Source organism: Schistosoma haematobium, chromosome ZW (genome assembly GCF_000699445.3).
Source record: "Schistosoma haematobium chromosome ZW, whole genome shotgun sequence".
In the NCBI taxonomy this organism is placed as follows: Eukaryota; Metazoa; Platyhelminthes; class Trematoda; order Strigeidida; family Schistosomatidae; genus Schistosoma; species Schistosoma haematobium.
The window spans coordinates 81,803,033-81,818,840 of record NC_067195.1 but is presented as its reverse complement, the minus strand read 5'-3'; the positions used below and the strand labels follow the sequence as shown (position 1 = coordinate 81,818,840).

The 15,808-nt window shown below is 31.6% G+C and overlaps 1 protein-coding gene across 1 annotated transcript in view; it reads right to left on the bottom strand.

The window, feature by feature from the left end:
* Positions 1-5,739, bottom strand: part of MS3_00004531 (uncharacterized protein) — a 358,189-nt gene extending 352,450 nt beyond the window's left edge. Inside the window, exon 1 of the mRNA XM_051212462.1 lies at positions 5,009-5,739. The gene's annotated coding sequence lies outside the window, so the exon portion shown is untranslated. The remainder of the gene's footprint in view (positions 1-5,008) is intronic.
* Between the last annotated feature and the right edge of the window lie 10,069 nt (positions 5,740-15,808).

Below are 15,808 nucleotides of genomic sequence, written 5' to 3'. Positions count from 1 at the left end.
AAAATCTAGTAATAACTAGTTGACTATCCAAAATGAATCAAACTCAACTGAGTTTAAACATTTAACTCAACCATAATACTATTTTCACATTTGTCTATGGACATTACATCCGACATTCAAACTATGATGTTTTCAGAGCATATTATTGTTAAAACTATGCTTTATCGTTTAAGATAATCGTCTCGTGACAAATTAAACAAAATAATGGTAATATGAGATCAGTGTATGGGATTGTGATAACCATGAAGAAATTTTACATTAGAATAGAGCTTTAGTGGCTCTATATCTGAATTCAGTTGGATTGTCATCGGGTTATCGAAATATACATGCCACTAGTATGTAATTTTCAACTTAAATCGTGTTAATGAATAACGGAATTAAATAAGTCGAATACGAGAATGGATTTTTGAACACGTATATTCCGTACAATCGTTGGTCGGAAAGCGAAGCAAAACAAAATGATGATCAATGGAGGAGAGTGAACCAACTAAATTTAACTAAGTGTGAATCTATGTTTATGAATGAATAAAAATAAGTTACAGATATGTAATGAGTAGGTTAAGTAATTAACACACATACGATCATATAAAAAAACAGTCAGGATTAATAAGAGAACAAGTGACAGGGTAAAAATGTGGCTTGAGAAGAATCAAAAGATTGGTCTGTCCAGAGGCTAGTTTGACCTATGTGGGCCTGAATTGTACCAGCCTCTACAGATTGACATTCAAACTAATTACAATGTGGATATTATAGTAATTTTATTAGTTGAGATTAGTTGAGTAAATTGAAGCTAGACAAGAGTAGAAAACCTGGAAGCACTGGATGGCTGTTTCGTCTTATTGTGGGACTCCTTAGCAGTGAGCATACACAATCCCGTCTCGTGAGATTCTTACCCATGACCTATCAGTCTCGCGCGCGAGCACTTAATCACTAGACCACTGAGCCAGCCGGCATCGAATGATTTTAATGTTTAACTTCAACTAATCCATGAAATTGAGCGACACATCCACTAATATCTTCAGTGAGTTACTATCTCACAACAGACCCGATTGAACTCCACTTGTCTCTACTTCTCACTAGAACCCCAGGAAATACCTCTAGAAGCCTGTCACTAGTGAGCATATACTGATTAGTATCAGAAGGGATTTTTATGGATATTATAGTAATTTCAATAGTTGAGATCATAAGTCAGTTGAACTGTTTTAAACTGTTTAAAAAAATAAAACATGTATTTTTCGTCTACTTCTACAACAAACAAAAAAACTTGTTTCTTTTCGAATAGAGAAATTTGTCTTTATAAACGTTTTTAGTAGACTTTTTCAATATGCAACACAAAATAAATAAATCTGCAAAATAATTATTTCCATGTAAAGCTCTTTACATTTTCTTATCACAAATACTCGGGACTGGATCTTGATAGTTTCTGTTGTCATATGATCATATCCAAGAAATTCCATCTGCAAACTGATGATTACGGTGACTTACCGACCTAATCAATAATTTCCTGATATTTGAGGTAACATGTGTTTACTTAAATTGTAAGCAAAAACATCATTAAATTTAGTAGCTACGTGATAAATTGAAGTTAATTAGTTTTTATTTTTGTTCCCTGTTTTCATAATACTAGTCAATAACACCTAATGTGACTATGCTTCTGGAAGTAATCTGACACTACAACCGTTGTTCATACTAATCAGTAATCGGTAGACATACTAACATAGATTTCATCAACCAAACTACCAAGCCTAGAGATTGTAGAAGTATTAAAAGGAACCACTGAATTTGTAAATATTCGCTATCATTTAAACTATAAGTTTTTATTTGTTCACAATCATGACTAATTACATAATCTACACCAGTATGATCTATAAGTCACAGATTCCCTTTACTGGTTTCAATAATTATTTATGTATCCCCATAAATAGAACTACATATTAGAGCAAAGTCTCAGTACTAGTCATATATATATATATATATATATATATATATATATATATAATTAAAACACCCTTTCGTCACTTACTAATTGGATATGCAAGAAATCCTTAGTTAACATTTAATTCCTAAACGTTCAAAAGACAACTTCATCGGATTTCGATAAAACATAAATTATTTCACAGGTTGAAATCATGAGTCAGTTGAAGCTAGACCACCATTGAAAACCTGGAAGCACTGGACGGCTATTTCGTCCTAGTATGGGACTCCTTGGCAGTGCGCATCCACGAACCCGCCCCCGCGGGATTCGAACCCAGGACCTACTGGCTTCGCGTGCGAGCACTTAACCACTAGACCACTGAGCCGGCATCCAACGGTGTTAATGTCCAACTTCAACTGACTTATGATTTCAACCTGTGAAATTTCCTAAAATCTCCACAAAACTCATTCTGAAAATAAATTATTTACTGATGAATAACATTCAAAATAAAGCGAAAAGTACAACATTTTCAGAAATAACAAGAATCGCTTATATCATTTCAATGCTTCTCATCAATTCCAAACAACCTAAGGCTATAATTAGTTATACTATTGTAAACATACATTTGCATGCTTTAATCAATAAAGTTGAGTTCAAAACGATACAGATAAAAAACATAAGAAATAATAAGTGAGAAGAAACAACATATTAAACGTAACAGTTAAATTGTCACTATATGGCTGTACAAACTGTTGAATTTATAAAAAAAATATTTTTTTTCTTCTATTCCAATGTTATTTTCCTAGTACTATTTAAACTTATGTTCATTTAATTCAGTTGTTTATTTATCCTGAAGAAGTGGCGTACATTAAGTGACGAAATGTAATAATCACAATTTCTCTATTCGTTGGTATATAACAAAATAAATTATATTTATTGTTAACTTTCTAGTCAATGTTCAATTTATTTAAAACTATCAAATTCAACCTTGACATGAATATCTATAAATTATTGAGTTTAATTGAAATCATGAACTGATCTATGTAAGACAACCATTGAAAATCGGTCACAAAGTAGTGGATATAAAATTTCGATGATTCGCATGCTAATACAAAACGGTCGTCCAGTATCTTCATGTTTTCGATGATTGTTTAACTTAGATTACTTCATGGTTTCAATAATAGATAAGATTATTGAGTATTTATATGGCAATTATAATATCAAATAAAATAGGGAATGATGGTGAAATAATAATAATAATAAAGAGACTATCCATGGAAAGATTTTTATTAAAGGACCAGTGATCCATACACCTGACTGACAAAATTAAAGTTAACTTCATGAGTGAATGTCAGTGAGATTTTTTAAAATTGACTAGTATTATGAAATAATATGATCATTTTACCATGGAAAGGAGGGTTATGTCACACTTTATTTCTCTATACATAAGTCAAGTCAAAAATGTTTACTGGCAATGGTTTCAGCAAAGTGAAGTAAAAGCAGTGTTCACTGATTTCCAATTATTTTATACACCTTTGTGATATCCCCTTTTGTAACTGATGAGAAGCTTTAAAAAAAAGACAGTGAATTTATGCTATACTGTCAATTTTGTTCTCTTGGCATTATTTTTCATTAAGAGATTAGACAGTATGACATAAATGCTTATTCATGAATCAGTAATCAGAAAATTAAATATTCCCATTAATTTATTTTAAACCTGACATATATAGAGCCATTTTTTGTCTAATTTATCTATACACTTAAAATAGTTGACTGAGACAGTTGAAAACAAATAATTAGCGTATAAACAAAGATAGTTAGTAGCTAACAGTGTAATCCAGGACTCGCGTCTCATCCTATTTGGGATTCGCCAGTTGGATATACCTACATCTCAAAGTTGAAGTTCACTCTGAGACTCGAACTCAGTACCGTTTGCTTCAAACTTCATGGTGTTATCCAATTAGCTATCAAGTTCTGACAGCCACTAGCTTGTGTAACGATGGGGAATTTTAAATTCACTTAGTATTGTTTACTTCAATCTTCCGATTGATGTTTACGACTACTATTGATCAATCTCTTATTGGCATATGTGTCTACTGTGTGTATTGTCTACATATTGTCTTAATTCACAAAAATTATAAGCAAAGATGGATAATGCTTGTGACTTAAGACAATATCGAGATAAACCGTATGCGATACATATATGCCAATAAGTGACTGATCAGTAGTTGCCCTAAACATCAATACCAAGTGAATTTAAATAATTAGATTGAAATGAACTACATTATTTAAAACAATTAGTCCCTTTGATAAATTTCGATAGTGTAATAAGAAGACGATGATTACCAAAATGATGTGATCTATTTCAACAATACATTTCAAACAATCTGATCACATATAATATACTTCTTAAGATATTTTTATATGAAAATTTAAAGGTCAACTAGACAGTTTAAAGGTAAGCCGTCCGTACAAGTATATTATGTGTGATCAGATTGTTCAAAATGTATTGTCAGAAAGGCTTTGTGGAGATTTTATAAATTTCACTGATTGTAGTCATGAGTCAATTGAAGCCAGACCACCATGGAAAACTTGGAAGCACTGGACAGCTGGCCGTCTCGTCCTAGTATGGGACTCCTTAGCAGTGCGCATCCACGGCCCCGCACCCCGCGAGACTCGAACCCAGAACCTATCAGTCTCGCGCTAAGCGCTTAACCAACTAGACCACTGAGCCAACCGCCATTCAACGGTGTTAATGTCTAATTTCAACCAATCCACGAAATTGCTCAACCGTACATCATTGTTTTCAGTGAGTTGATATCTTACAACAGACCTAGTTGAACTCCACTGGTGCTTCCAGGTTTTCGATGGTGGCCTAGCTTCAATTGACTTATGATTTCAATCAGCAAAATGTATTATGCAAATATATCACATAATTCTAATAAACTTCATCTTCTCATTACATTATCGAAATACATTATCATTACTATCTATTATCATTATAATTAGTAGCATTTATCAGTAGTAAATATAAATGAATAAAATTTATTTTACATGCATAAAACTTATTCCAATACTGACTTCAATACTTACTTGACTTGAATAGGTTAATTAGAAAATAGAATATTTTTATGTTCCTTTAAACTATTTTTTTTTAAAAAAATTGTTTATTGATCATTATGAAATAAATAATTCCATATTTAATCCGTTAGAAACAGTCATCATTAGGATAGAATCTTTGTTTGTTTGTTTGTTCGTTTGTGTTTTAATTATTTAATGTTCAATTAACTATGTAATACACTTTTAGTCTCTGTTAGTAATAATTGAGATAGTTTTGCTCAATATAAATAGTCTATGGTGTTAATCGTCTATTTGTCTTGCTTAATATGTGCTTGTTTGTTGTTTTTCTTTTCTTTTTTCTTTTTTCTTTAAAAAAGAAGAAAAAGAAAACAAGTCAAGTTTTGATTAATTTCACTGTTAAAGATAATTATTTAATGATGTGAATAGTTATCCATAATATAAATAAAGTTGTTATCTTTTCCTATGTCTTTTTACGATTGTGATAGCTAGGTAATACAATAAATGATGATAATAATGTTGATGATGATGATGATGATTATGGTAAGAAGAAGTAATGGCGGTTTGTACTACTTTCAACAGAATTTAATATGTGTGTGTATTTTTGTATGTTTGTACTAGAGCAACCACACTAAAACTCTGAATAAAAATTCTGTTTAGGTAATGTGGTTTCATTTTATTAAAGATTTGTTGCATAAGTAGTTGTGTTCATATGTCGGTCTAAAAAAGTTATCTTTTAACCTTTTGTTAAGTTGTTCAATTGAATAGTAATGGCTACATTTATCTGTATATATATATATATATATATATATATATATATATATAGGTGTGTATACATTTCATGGTGTAATTCCAAACAAGTATGATGTCAAGACTTCACTAATATTATCCCCTAAGAAAAATAAAACAGTATGTACATTTAAAGCTGTTTGTATAGTTATTCATACATGTGTCACTGTGCCTACACATACAAACACACATACACACATACGTACACCCTCACAAAAACACACATCAATGCATATGGAATAAATCAGATTGTCAGTGTATTGTAAACAGGGTTTATGATATGAACAAAAAGGATAGTAATTAAATTGGTCATTTTTAAAAATATTCTCTCGATTGGATTAGAATTAAGATGAAACAATGGTTACAACAACAGAATGAACAAAATATAGATATGATCAAATTTCTCATTTATATCCATATTTTTTCTTCTTTTTTCTTGTTGTATGTGCGGTAAAAACTTTTCATATACAAAACTATATAGAAGAAAATAGAAAAATGATATTAAACCAATCAACTGTATAATATAAAGCTAAAATATTTTAATAAATTAAGGATAACTTTCTTCTCCTCAGTGATTATCTTTAAAGTAATTAGTCCCTTTTTTTTCATAAATTTCAATAGAGCAATGAGAAGATGATCAACTCTATCAGTGATTATCGTTTCATATAATGAGATAGTACATTCAGTTCATTATAAATGTCTATAATCGAATAATATATATGGAATAGATGTTTAGTTCTAGTTCTAAAAATCTCCCACACCTATAATATATCAAGTGATTAGATAGCAAAAATATTAGTATTACTAAGAGTATAATTCCATTATGATACAGTTGTCAATTAACGATCAAAAGATGAAGCTACAAAGGACATTCACGTCAGAACATTTGGAAATCTTGACAACAGCCATCGAGATATCATGCAAACGACATAGAGAACAAAGAAGAAACACCTTAAAGAAAAAACTAATCAAGATCTCAAAACCACCCATGGAAGAAAACACAAACAACTGCGTGATCAATCTGTCAAAACAACCACTAATAAATACGGAAGAACACCTACTCCAAAAAAGATTAAACTACAATACAAGCGACGCCTCAAAGCTGGAATTCTTCACAGCACTAGAGTCATCACTCAAAACTTCCGGAATCAATAACGATTTATGTTTTGTCAACTTTAAATGATTTGTGATATGCCTCTATTGTCATCTAGTATCTTCATAAAATAATGAATTGTCTAAGTGTGGATCGTTTCGAATGTACAAGTCGATATATAAATTTATTCTGTTAACATTAAATTTATGCTTAAATGATTAGCTTCGAAAATCATTTCAATCAGATTAGGATAATTATCTGCTTAAACATTATGTACCAATCTGTTGGATTAATTTTGACTTATACGATCTGAATAGTTTCATATTTACAAAAAATTACTAGATGGGATTATTATATTCTTCAATTCGATTAAGTCACTAATACAGTCTCCCAGTAGTTTTACCAGTCCGATATACGAGGAGAGAACGGGAAGAATACTTGTGAAACCTTATTGGTGTATCTAAGCAATTACATATATAACTCATACCTATTTGCATCATTCACTGAACTTTTCCAGACAATGGCCACGATTGGGTAAATAAGTGATTTATTTATAATAACTCGCCCATAATTACACTATCCACCTACTATATAATTCTGTGACAGTATGTAGTGTGTACAGTCTAGTCTAGCATATTGAGAATGTAATGGTTTCACTTGATTTTACAATTTGATTTGAACGTTATTTAAAGAGACACTAAGTTGCGTAGATGGTGTAAGTAATGGTTACGTTTACACAGGGGATCATTCATCTTTACAATCAATGAAATGAATATAATGTGCTTGAATAAATATCTTACAGTATCGGAGCATCCATTGGGGTAGAACTGATTTATTTTTAATGACATAAGTATAAATCAATCATATCCGAAAACACTCTCGAGTTGAAGATTTTACAATGTCATGTGGAGGAAAAAAAACTTTACATTCTCAAGTCTTCATCATTAAAATACAGCGGATATAGTTATTTATTTTTACAAACTAGTTTCTAAATTTCAATTCAACCACTCTTATGATAATAATAACCACAGTCATACAATGAAGACCTTCCCTAGTGTTGTACAGCTATATATATTAAGACTAATTTTGTTTTTTTTTTAGTAAAACCAAGATGTCTATCCACAAACATATTAATTATGGCCTCGAAAGATTCACCACACATCTTGCTAACTGCCTTCAGCACTCTCCGCAATACAGTAAAGTCTTTTCTCAAAAGCCTGGGAAAGAATAATGGAGAACAGTGAAGAATGATAGGTAATATACAAGAATTGACAAATTGTAAGAGTAAATGACGAGTAATTCCAAGAGCATGCAATCTCTTTATGTAGTAGGTCCGACGGAAAACCTTCTTCGATGACAATAAAACATAAGAAGACCAAGAGAGATCAGAGGAAAAGGTAACACCGAGATAACTGACCTTCGACACTGTGTTTATCAAAGAGTCTGCAATGGCACAAACATTGTGGGATCTCAAAATGGTGTTTAGATTCCGTTCATGTCTCATGCTAAAGTTAACAGCTTGACACTTAGACGGATTAAGTATAAGACCATTACCAACAGACCAGCAATAAATACCAGACAAAACTCATTCATTTCTATGGGATGTAAAGAGGAAGAGATAGGCATACATACAGTGAGATCATCCGCATATTTCACAAAAGTGTTTTCTGTGGAAGATCAAATATCTTGTTATTTCATATCTAGTCTAGAAATTTACATAATTTATTTGTAGGGTAATATTACGTAATTTGTTTCGACTTGATTTCAATGGTGTTAATATATTTATAATTTTAATTAGTTTTAATTTATTACAGACCTATTACAAATAGCATATTACGCAAATGTAAACCCTGTTCCTTCGAAATAAAATGATTACTCACTAAGGAATAAATAAATATTATATTTGTCTATTCTTTAGATCTGATCAAATTTTATCGATTACATAACAATGAAATCTTCATTACATAAAAAATTTATTATTAATACCAACATAATGAACTAAATAAATAACTGGATTCTATTAATTAGTCAAGTGTACAGTGAATAAACTGACAAATAAACGTAATCCGGTAAGGGTTTTGTAGAGATTCTGGTAATTTAATAGTTGAATTCATGAGTCAATTGAAGCATTTGCTCGCGAGACCAATAGGTCCTTGGTTTAAATCTAGTGGGGTTGGATAGCGAATGTACACTATTGAGGAGTCCCACACTAGGATAAAATAGCCGTTCAGTGCTTCCAGGTTTTCCATGATGATCTAGCTTCAACTGATTTATGAATTCAACTATTAAATGAATATAATCATGTATAGATTTTAACTATTTAATTCATATTGACTATCTACTACTTATTGATTAATAAGTAGAAATATTTCATTTTTATAGATGAAGAATTACTGATTGAATAATTTGATGGTGAGGTATTGTTTGGCTAATTAATAATGTATTATAGATCCAGGAGCTCCTGCTGATTATATTCAATTACCTAACAATACAATGATTAATGCGTTTTTAATAACAATCTTTTTTTAATCAATACTTTATTCATGTCGAATCGCTATGGTAACAAGTCGACTAGAATATTTTGTACTTTTTTTCTAATTATAATGTACATATCATGGAGGTAGAAAAAATAATAACATTAGGTGACTGAAGATAGAATGTAAGTACTTAATTGATAGTATAGTGATGTCTACTACATGTGCTGATAATTGTATCTATTTTCTTTTTTATATGTAGACAATCAATTATTTACTTTGCATTTACACAAACAACACTATTCAATATTCTAGAAAATTAACTACCCAGGGCATATTATTGCATTTTTTAACTATCATAATGAATACTTTATTTGTTAAATTTCACCATCTGGATATTTATATTAAAGTATATGTAGTTTGTAGTGACTTAAAGCTGATTTCCACCAAAGACTGGTATTAATTAAAGAAGAACTAAAAACCAGGATTATCTGTTTAACTTTAGTTTGGAGCTGCGTAGCAGTGTACACTGATAACTGTAAATTAGATTAAACCTACATCATCACAAGTATAACACTAATTCAGATATTAGATGAATGTATAAACACTGACTTCTTAGTCGTTTTCTATTTCTCTTCTCCCTAGAAATCTACTACTCTTCAAATTTGAACAAGAAATGGTTGGAGGTGTAGTATAATCCTTGTATCGCAGATTAGTTTACACTTAACTAACATGTATATCTGACGCCGAGACTTAAGAAACCCCTTGAAATGGGTGTTAACATTGATAACAAAATCAATAATCATGCGATCCGGAATTGAAAATATGATCGATTGTTATTTATAAATTACTCGTGAATTTCAAAATAATACTAGTTAGTCGAAGTAATTTTTTTAGAGTTTTTCAGGCTTCACAAAATATTTTAAAGGAATTATGGATAACTTTTAACAACTTGGTTTCTTCAATTAAACTTAGCATAAATTCACTTCAGATCTAGTCAATATTAAGTATACCATTAATATACATTTAGATGATCTGTAATGAAGAAAAAATCAATTGGATGGAAAATTTCTTTAGTAACGGATTCATCTTCGAATAAATTATTTAGTTGGTTCCTTATCATTAATAAATAAACTATCAATGAAAATTCGCTTTGTTTTTGTGTGTGGTTTAAATCAAAAGTCGATAATTAAAATCAATAGGATGAAACGGTCGTCTAGCGCCTCTAGGTTTTCAATGGTAATCGGTTCATGATCTCAGTCAAAAACTTAATAATCTCCACAACCCCATACTGATAATCACCATGTACTCACTAGTGACTAGCTTCATCAGGGATTCCTCAGAGTTCTAATGAGAAGCCATGACTAGTTGACCTACTCCATGTCAGGTAGAAACAGGTATCTACCTCAGTACAATGGAAGATGATCGCGAAATTTTGTGGATTGATTGAAGTTGGACACCAACACCGTTGAATGCTGGCTTAGTGGTCTATAATTTAAACGTTCACGAGATCTAAGGTTCCGGGTTTGATTCGCGCAGGCAGGATGGTGGATGTGCACTACTGTGGAGTCCCAAACTAGAATGAAATGGCCATCCAGTGCTTTCAGGTTTCCAATGGTAGTCTAACATCAATTTGTTCATGATCTCAATCAAAAACATTTCGAACAATCTGATCACACATATACTTGTTAAGAACATTTATATATGAAAATAAAAGATCAACTAGACTGGAAATGAAGGGCAATAGGTGAAAAGGATCATAAAGAAAATAATGTGAAAACAATTTGAGACCTCATCACTCTGGATAACAAGTTTATATTATCAGGATAGATTTAAGGTGAGAACAAACTGTTTTTGAATATACAGAGGAGGTATGAATTTTCCTATGATTAAGACCGATAAGCCTTAGTATATGCCCCTTTATACTTTTGTACAACACTATAAAGACCGAGTTATTGGTCTTCTACACTAATTTATTCGTATTCATGACTATTAAAAAAAGAAGAGAAAGAAAGAAAACGAAATCTCTAATTCATTCATTTCAATGATTCCTTATAATTTACAAATAAATTTTCACTATTTTTCAAGTACTGATCATTTAAAAGATAAAAGAATTAAAAGATTAACAAGTATTGATAAGATTTGTCAAAGAACCTATCTGATTTACCTTTAAACGATTTCTATTTATCATATAAGTAAGTGTTTAAATGTTTAATAAGATTAAAACTTCATTTAAAACATTGACATATTCCTGAAATTATACAGTTCTAATTGGTAATAGATAGTTTCTATAATAATAATATTAATAATAAAAGATTCCCAAACAAATATGTTTGAACAGTTGAGATTATAAGTCAATTGAAGCTAGAACACCATGGAGAACCTGGAAGCACTGGATGGCTGTTTCGTCTTATTGTGAGACTCCTCAACAGTGGGCATCCACGACCCCGCCTCGCGGGATTCGAACCCAGGACCAATCAGTCTTGCTCCAGGCGCTCAAATATGTTTGATACTAACCGTTGAATTTTCTTAACGTATATTATATCATGAGGGGCTTTGTGGATATTGTAGTCATTTTAATGGTTGAGATCATGAGTCCATTGAAGCTAGACCATCATGGAAAATCTGGTTTAAGGTTTCAAATGACTCATGATCTCAACCATTGAAATATTCATTATAATCAGTTTTTATCAATATTTTCTCTTGTTTTTTCTCTTTTTTTATTTTTATTAAAAAAAGTCAATTATTTTATCATGCTCAATCAAATGAGGAAAAAAATATTCAACTTTATTAATTGTTAGGGAATGAAAATGGAATAATTGAAAAATTGAAGATGTACATGACACTTTTGTGAAAAAAATTGAACAAATTGAATAATTTACTGTCTGTATACATATGTATATTTGTGTGTGTGTTTTGATGAGTGTATGTGAATGTGTGTATGTATGTATGTATGTATGTATGTATGTATGTATGTATGTTCCTGGCTTGTTACTAAGTCGTTTACATCATAAGTAAATTGTATTATACATGAGAAAGGATTAACGAGATTTAATTTAATTTTCATATTATATAATTTGTTTGTTTCCCAATTTTTATTTCCAGATAGAAAGATGAGAAAAAAATTATTTAATTTTTCTCTTTTTTGCAACAACAAAAATCAATATTGTTTATTAATTATTTAATTAAAAGTAAAGATTTATAATGAGAATTTTAAATTGTAGGATTAAAAATAATTCGAAAATAAATTTGATTAATTAGGACTGTGTTCTGAAGTTGTGGAAATACCTTTGTCGGTTACTAGTGAACACTAATCATGTACAGTCTTGAAGGTTAACTTGTAGTGGTTGTGCTTCGTTGGCCAATCACCCTCGTAACCGTTATCATATAATCCTCAACGGTGTTTGAAATCAGAAAGAAAAGAGAAGCAGCGACTACAGTTTTATTAGCAGATAACTCAGATCACAAAACCGTGAGACGAATGAGTGAGTCAGCGAACCGAGAGTGTAGAGTGTGTAGAGTGTAAATGTAAATGTATATATATAGGGAAATGAATGGATCATCGAATCAATTAAGCAGCTAATAATAAAGCTAGCAGAATGGATATATGAGAAGGCGGTAAGCAATGTTCAAGCATACAAATTTCAAACAAGCACAACAATAATAAAGGTACAATAAATTGTTATAGTATGGATGACTTTGTCCACTAAATAAGTTAACAAAAGCGCTTAACCGAATTAGATGAGAACAAACTCAATTGCACGTGAGTTGCTATAAACTACAGCAAGAACTTACAAAACCTAATTAATGCAATCAGATGTATTAGATAAGTTCATTACTATATGACCTCTGGGATTTACTGAGCATTTAAAACGATAAGTACTGATATCAGGTCACAGTGTAGACACTAACATTTGGACGCAGATATATCAAGTTCATGAGTATTATATAGGAAGAAAGATTCATTGTTACTACAAGGCATTATGAAGATTGTAGAATTTGAAGTTTTCCATCACGAACTGACACTTCTATAAAACCTTAGAAAATCAAGAAGTACTGATTAGTTGTCCCATCTTAGTAGGCAATTCCCCAATGGTGAATAACCACAATCCCACCGGGGATCGAACCCAGGAATTTCAGGTATTGTGGGCAAGTGCTTGGCTTACTGACTACTTAGTTGGTATTCATTGAGTTACATTTCTAACTTAAGTCATTTCACGATGTAGCTGGATGTTTATCATTTGTAACTGCCGAAGTTTATCTAACGTTCTAAGTTGCTAAACTTCACTGTTTATGTTTTGTAACTAGGATTCCGGTGAATATTCTTCAGAATATGCCAATAGTTAATAAATAACAGCATTGTAAAAATTGTTGAATTTGTTGTTTTATGTCATGGACTAACCCATGTTAGACAACAAACATATCACCGATTTTATAGTTCTGAACGTAAACAACTTGTCTTGATATCAAAATGTTCTTGAAGTGTTTATATTTTAATAGAACCGTACCAATAAATTGTCTTTCGAATTTCGCAAGATATTTATTTAAAAAAGTACTATAAATGTGATCGCAAACAAAACTTACTATCATTAAAGTGTGATCGTTTACCGTTATAATCGGGTTTAATGATAATGATAATAATAACAATAATAATAATAATAATGGCTCTGTCAACCAAATTTTGACCTGAAGATGCTTTCTTTAATAAATAAAACAGAATTATTAAATTCTGTGTTTCGGCGTTCCCATCATTACTTCTTTCTTTGCATGAATAAATCTTTTTCAAAATACAAAATTAAATTGTTATTAGAGACTGAGTGAGGTTTCGTTAATGAAAGAGTAGTATAAATAATAACAATCTCAATAGTATTAGTGTTGAAAGTGAGAAATATTAGATAAAGGAAAAATGGAAAAGGTATAGGAAGGCTTTCGGATTCAGCGACTAACGGAAGATAACAGATGAATGTTTCTTCGTCGTTCAAGAGGATTTTGATTAATGTCATTCAAAGTCTCCAACCGCTATTTATGATATTTGTGCTCATCCTAACCAGGTTGTCTAAACTTATCTACATGCTTTAATCTAATAAACAGTATCATAATGAACTAAGGACAAATTTGAGTTTGACTGTTGCTAAATTTCTTCAACTCCTATATTGGATGATGCTGATTCATTATTGTATTGTTATATGTATCTCTGTTACGTCGCTGGTATGACGCTTACAAAATATCATCATACTCCATTTCCTTCAGCCCAATTACATGAGTGTTATTTCATTATAATTCCTTCCTTGCCTAGTTACGCCTGTTATCCCTCGTCGACGAGAATACGCAGACCATCAGCATTCTCCAAACAACTCTGTCTTCGACAATCCTTTTCAGTTCTTTCCAGTCGCCACTAATTCTTTCCATATTTGTTTCCAATTCTCGACGCAATGTGTTCCTTAGTTTTCCACTTTTCCGTTTCGCTTCACGATTCTAAGTTAGCGCTTGCTTCATGATGCAGTTTGATTATGTACATCCTATCCACCTCCAACGTCTTTCCCTAATTTTTCCTTCAGTTAGAAGTTGGTTTGTTCTCTACTACAGTACGCCGTTGCTGATGGTGATACTGTATACTGTTCTTACAAGACTGAAGATATTTGCTCTGATAACAATTCTGTACTCTGGAATTCTATTACCAGAGATTATTTGTTTGTCTCCATTAGTTACTTTATTTTATCATTATTTTATTTAAACACATAAACACTGGTACAAGGAGGCACCAAATAGATATGCGCCACATGAATCATTCAATTTGTGTGCGGGCTGGGATACTGCCCGGGTGCCCAGACCGAAGCAGGTGGTTTTCTTAGGGGGCCACACCCCGAGCCTTCGACCTAAAAGTCTGACCCACAAGGCAGTGGAGCATCGTGAGGAGATGGAGTCCCATGGTAGCCGGTGACCAACGATTGGTTCGTACTCCATTTGTTCCCGCAGGATACTGGAGCCCATGTGCACCATTGGTTTGGAATCCGGTTAAAGCGCCGGACATTCGCTTTTAGTCCTCTCATTTTCGTAAACAATACTCCCGCCACGAGAAGGCAGTGAGTAGGACTTCCCTGGCAGAGGCTATAAACGGGTGGCCATGTGAGAGCATTTTGAGAGGGAGGGCGAGTCCACCCCACTCCCGGCCATACCAGGGCATTTGGGGGCATTCTTCACTTTACATTATTAATATCCTTGTAGTAAATTTTCAATCAAAATTATTTCTAATTCATGAGTTTTTTGGTTGTCATCACTTGTATTCTCGTTCACTAAGGTATTTTTCATTAACAGATATATTTACTAATTGGACTAATGGGACTTATACTTTCAGATGCAATTACAAATTTTAAGTAATAACTTACTGCTATGATAAATTTGCATTAAACACATTAGTTATTTCATTTTATATCCTCATTAATACTGTAATTATTGTGT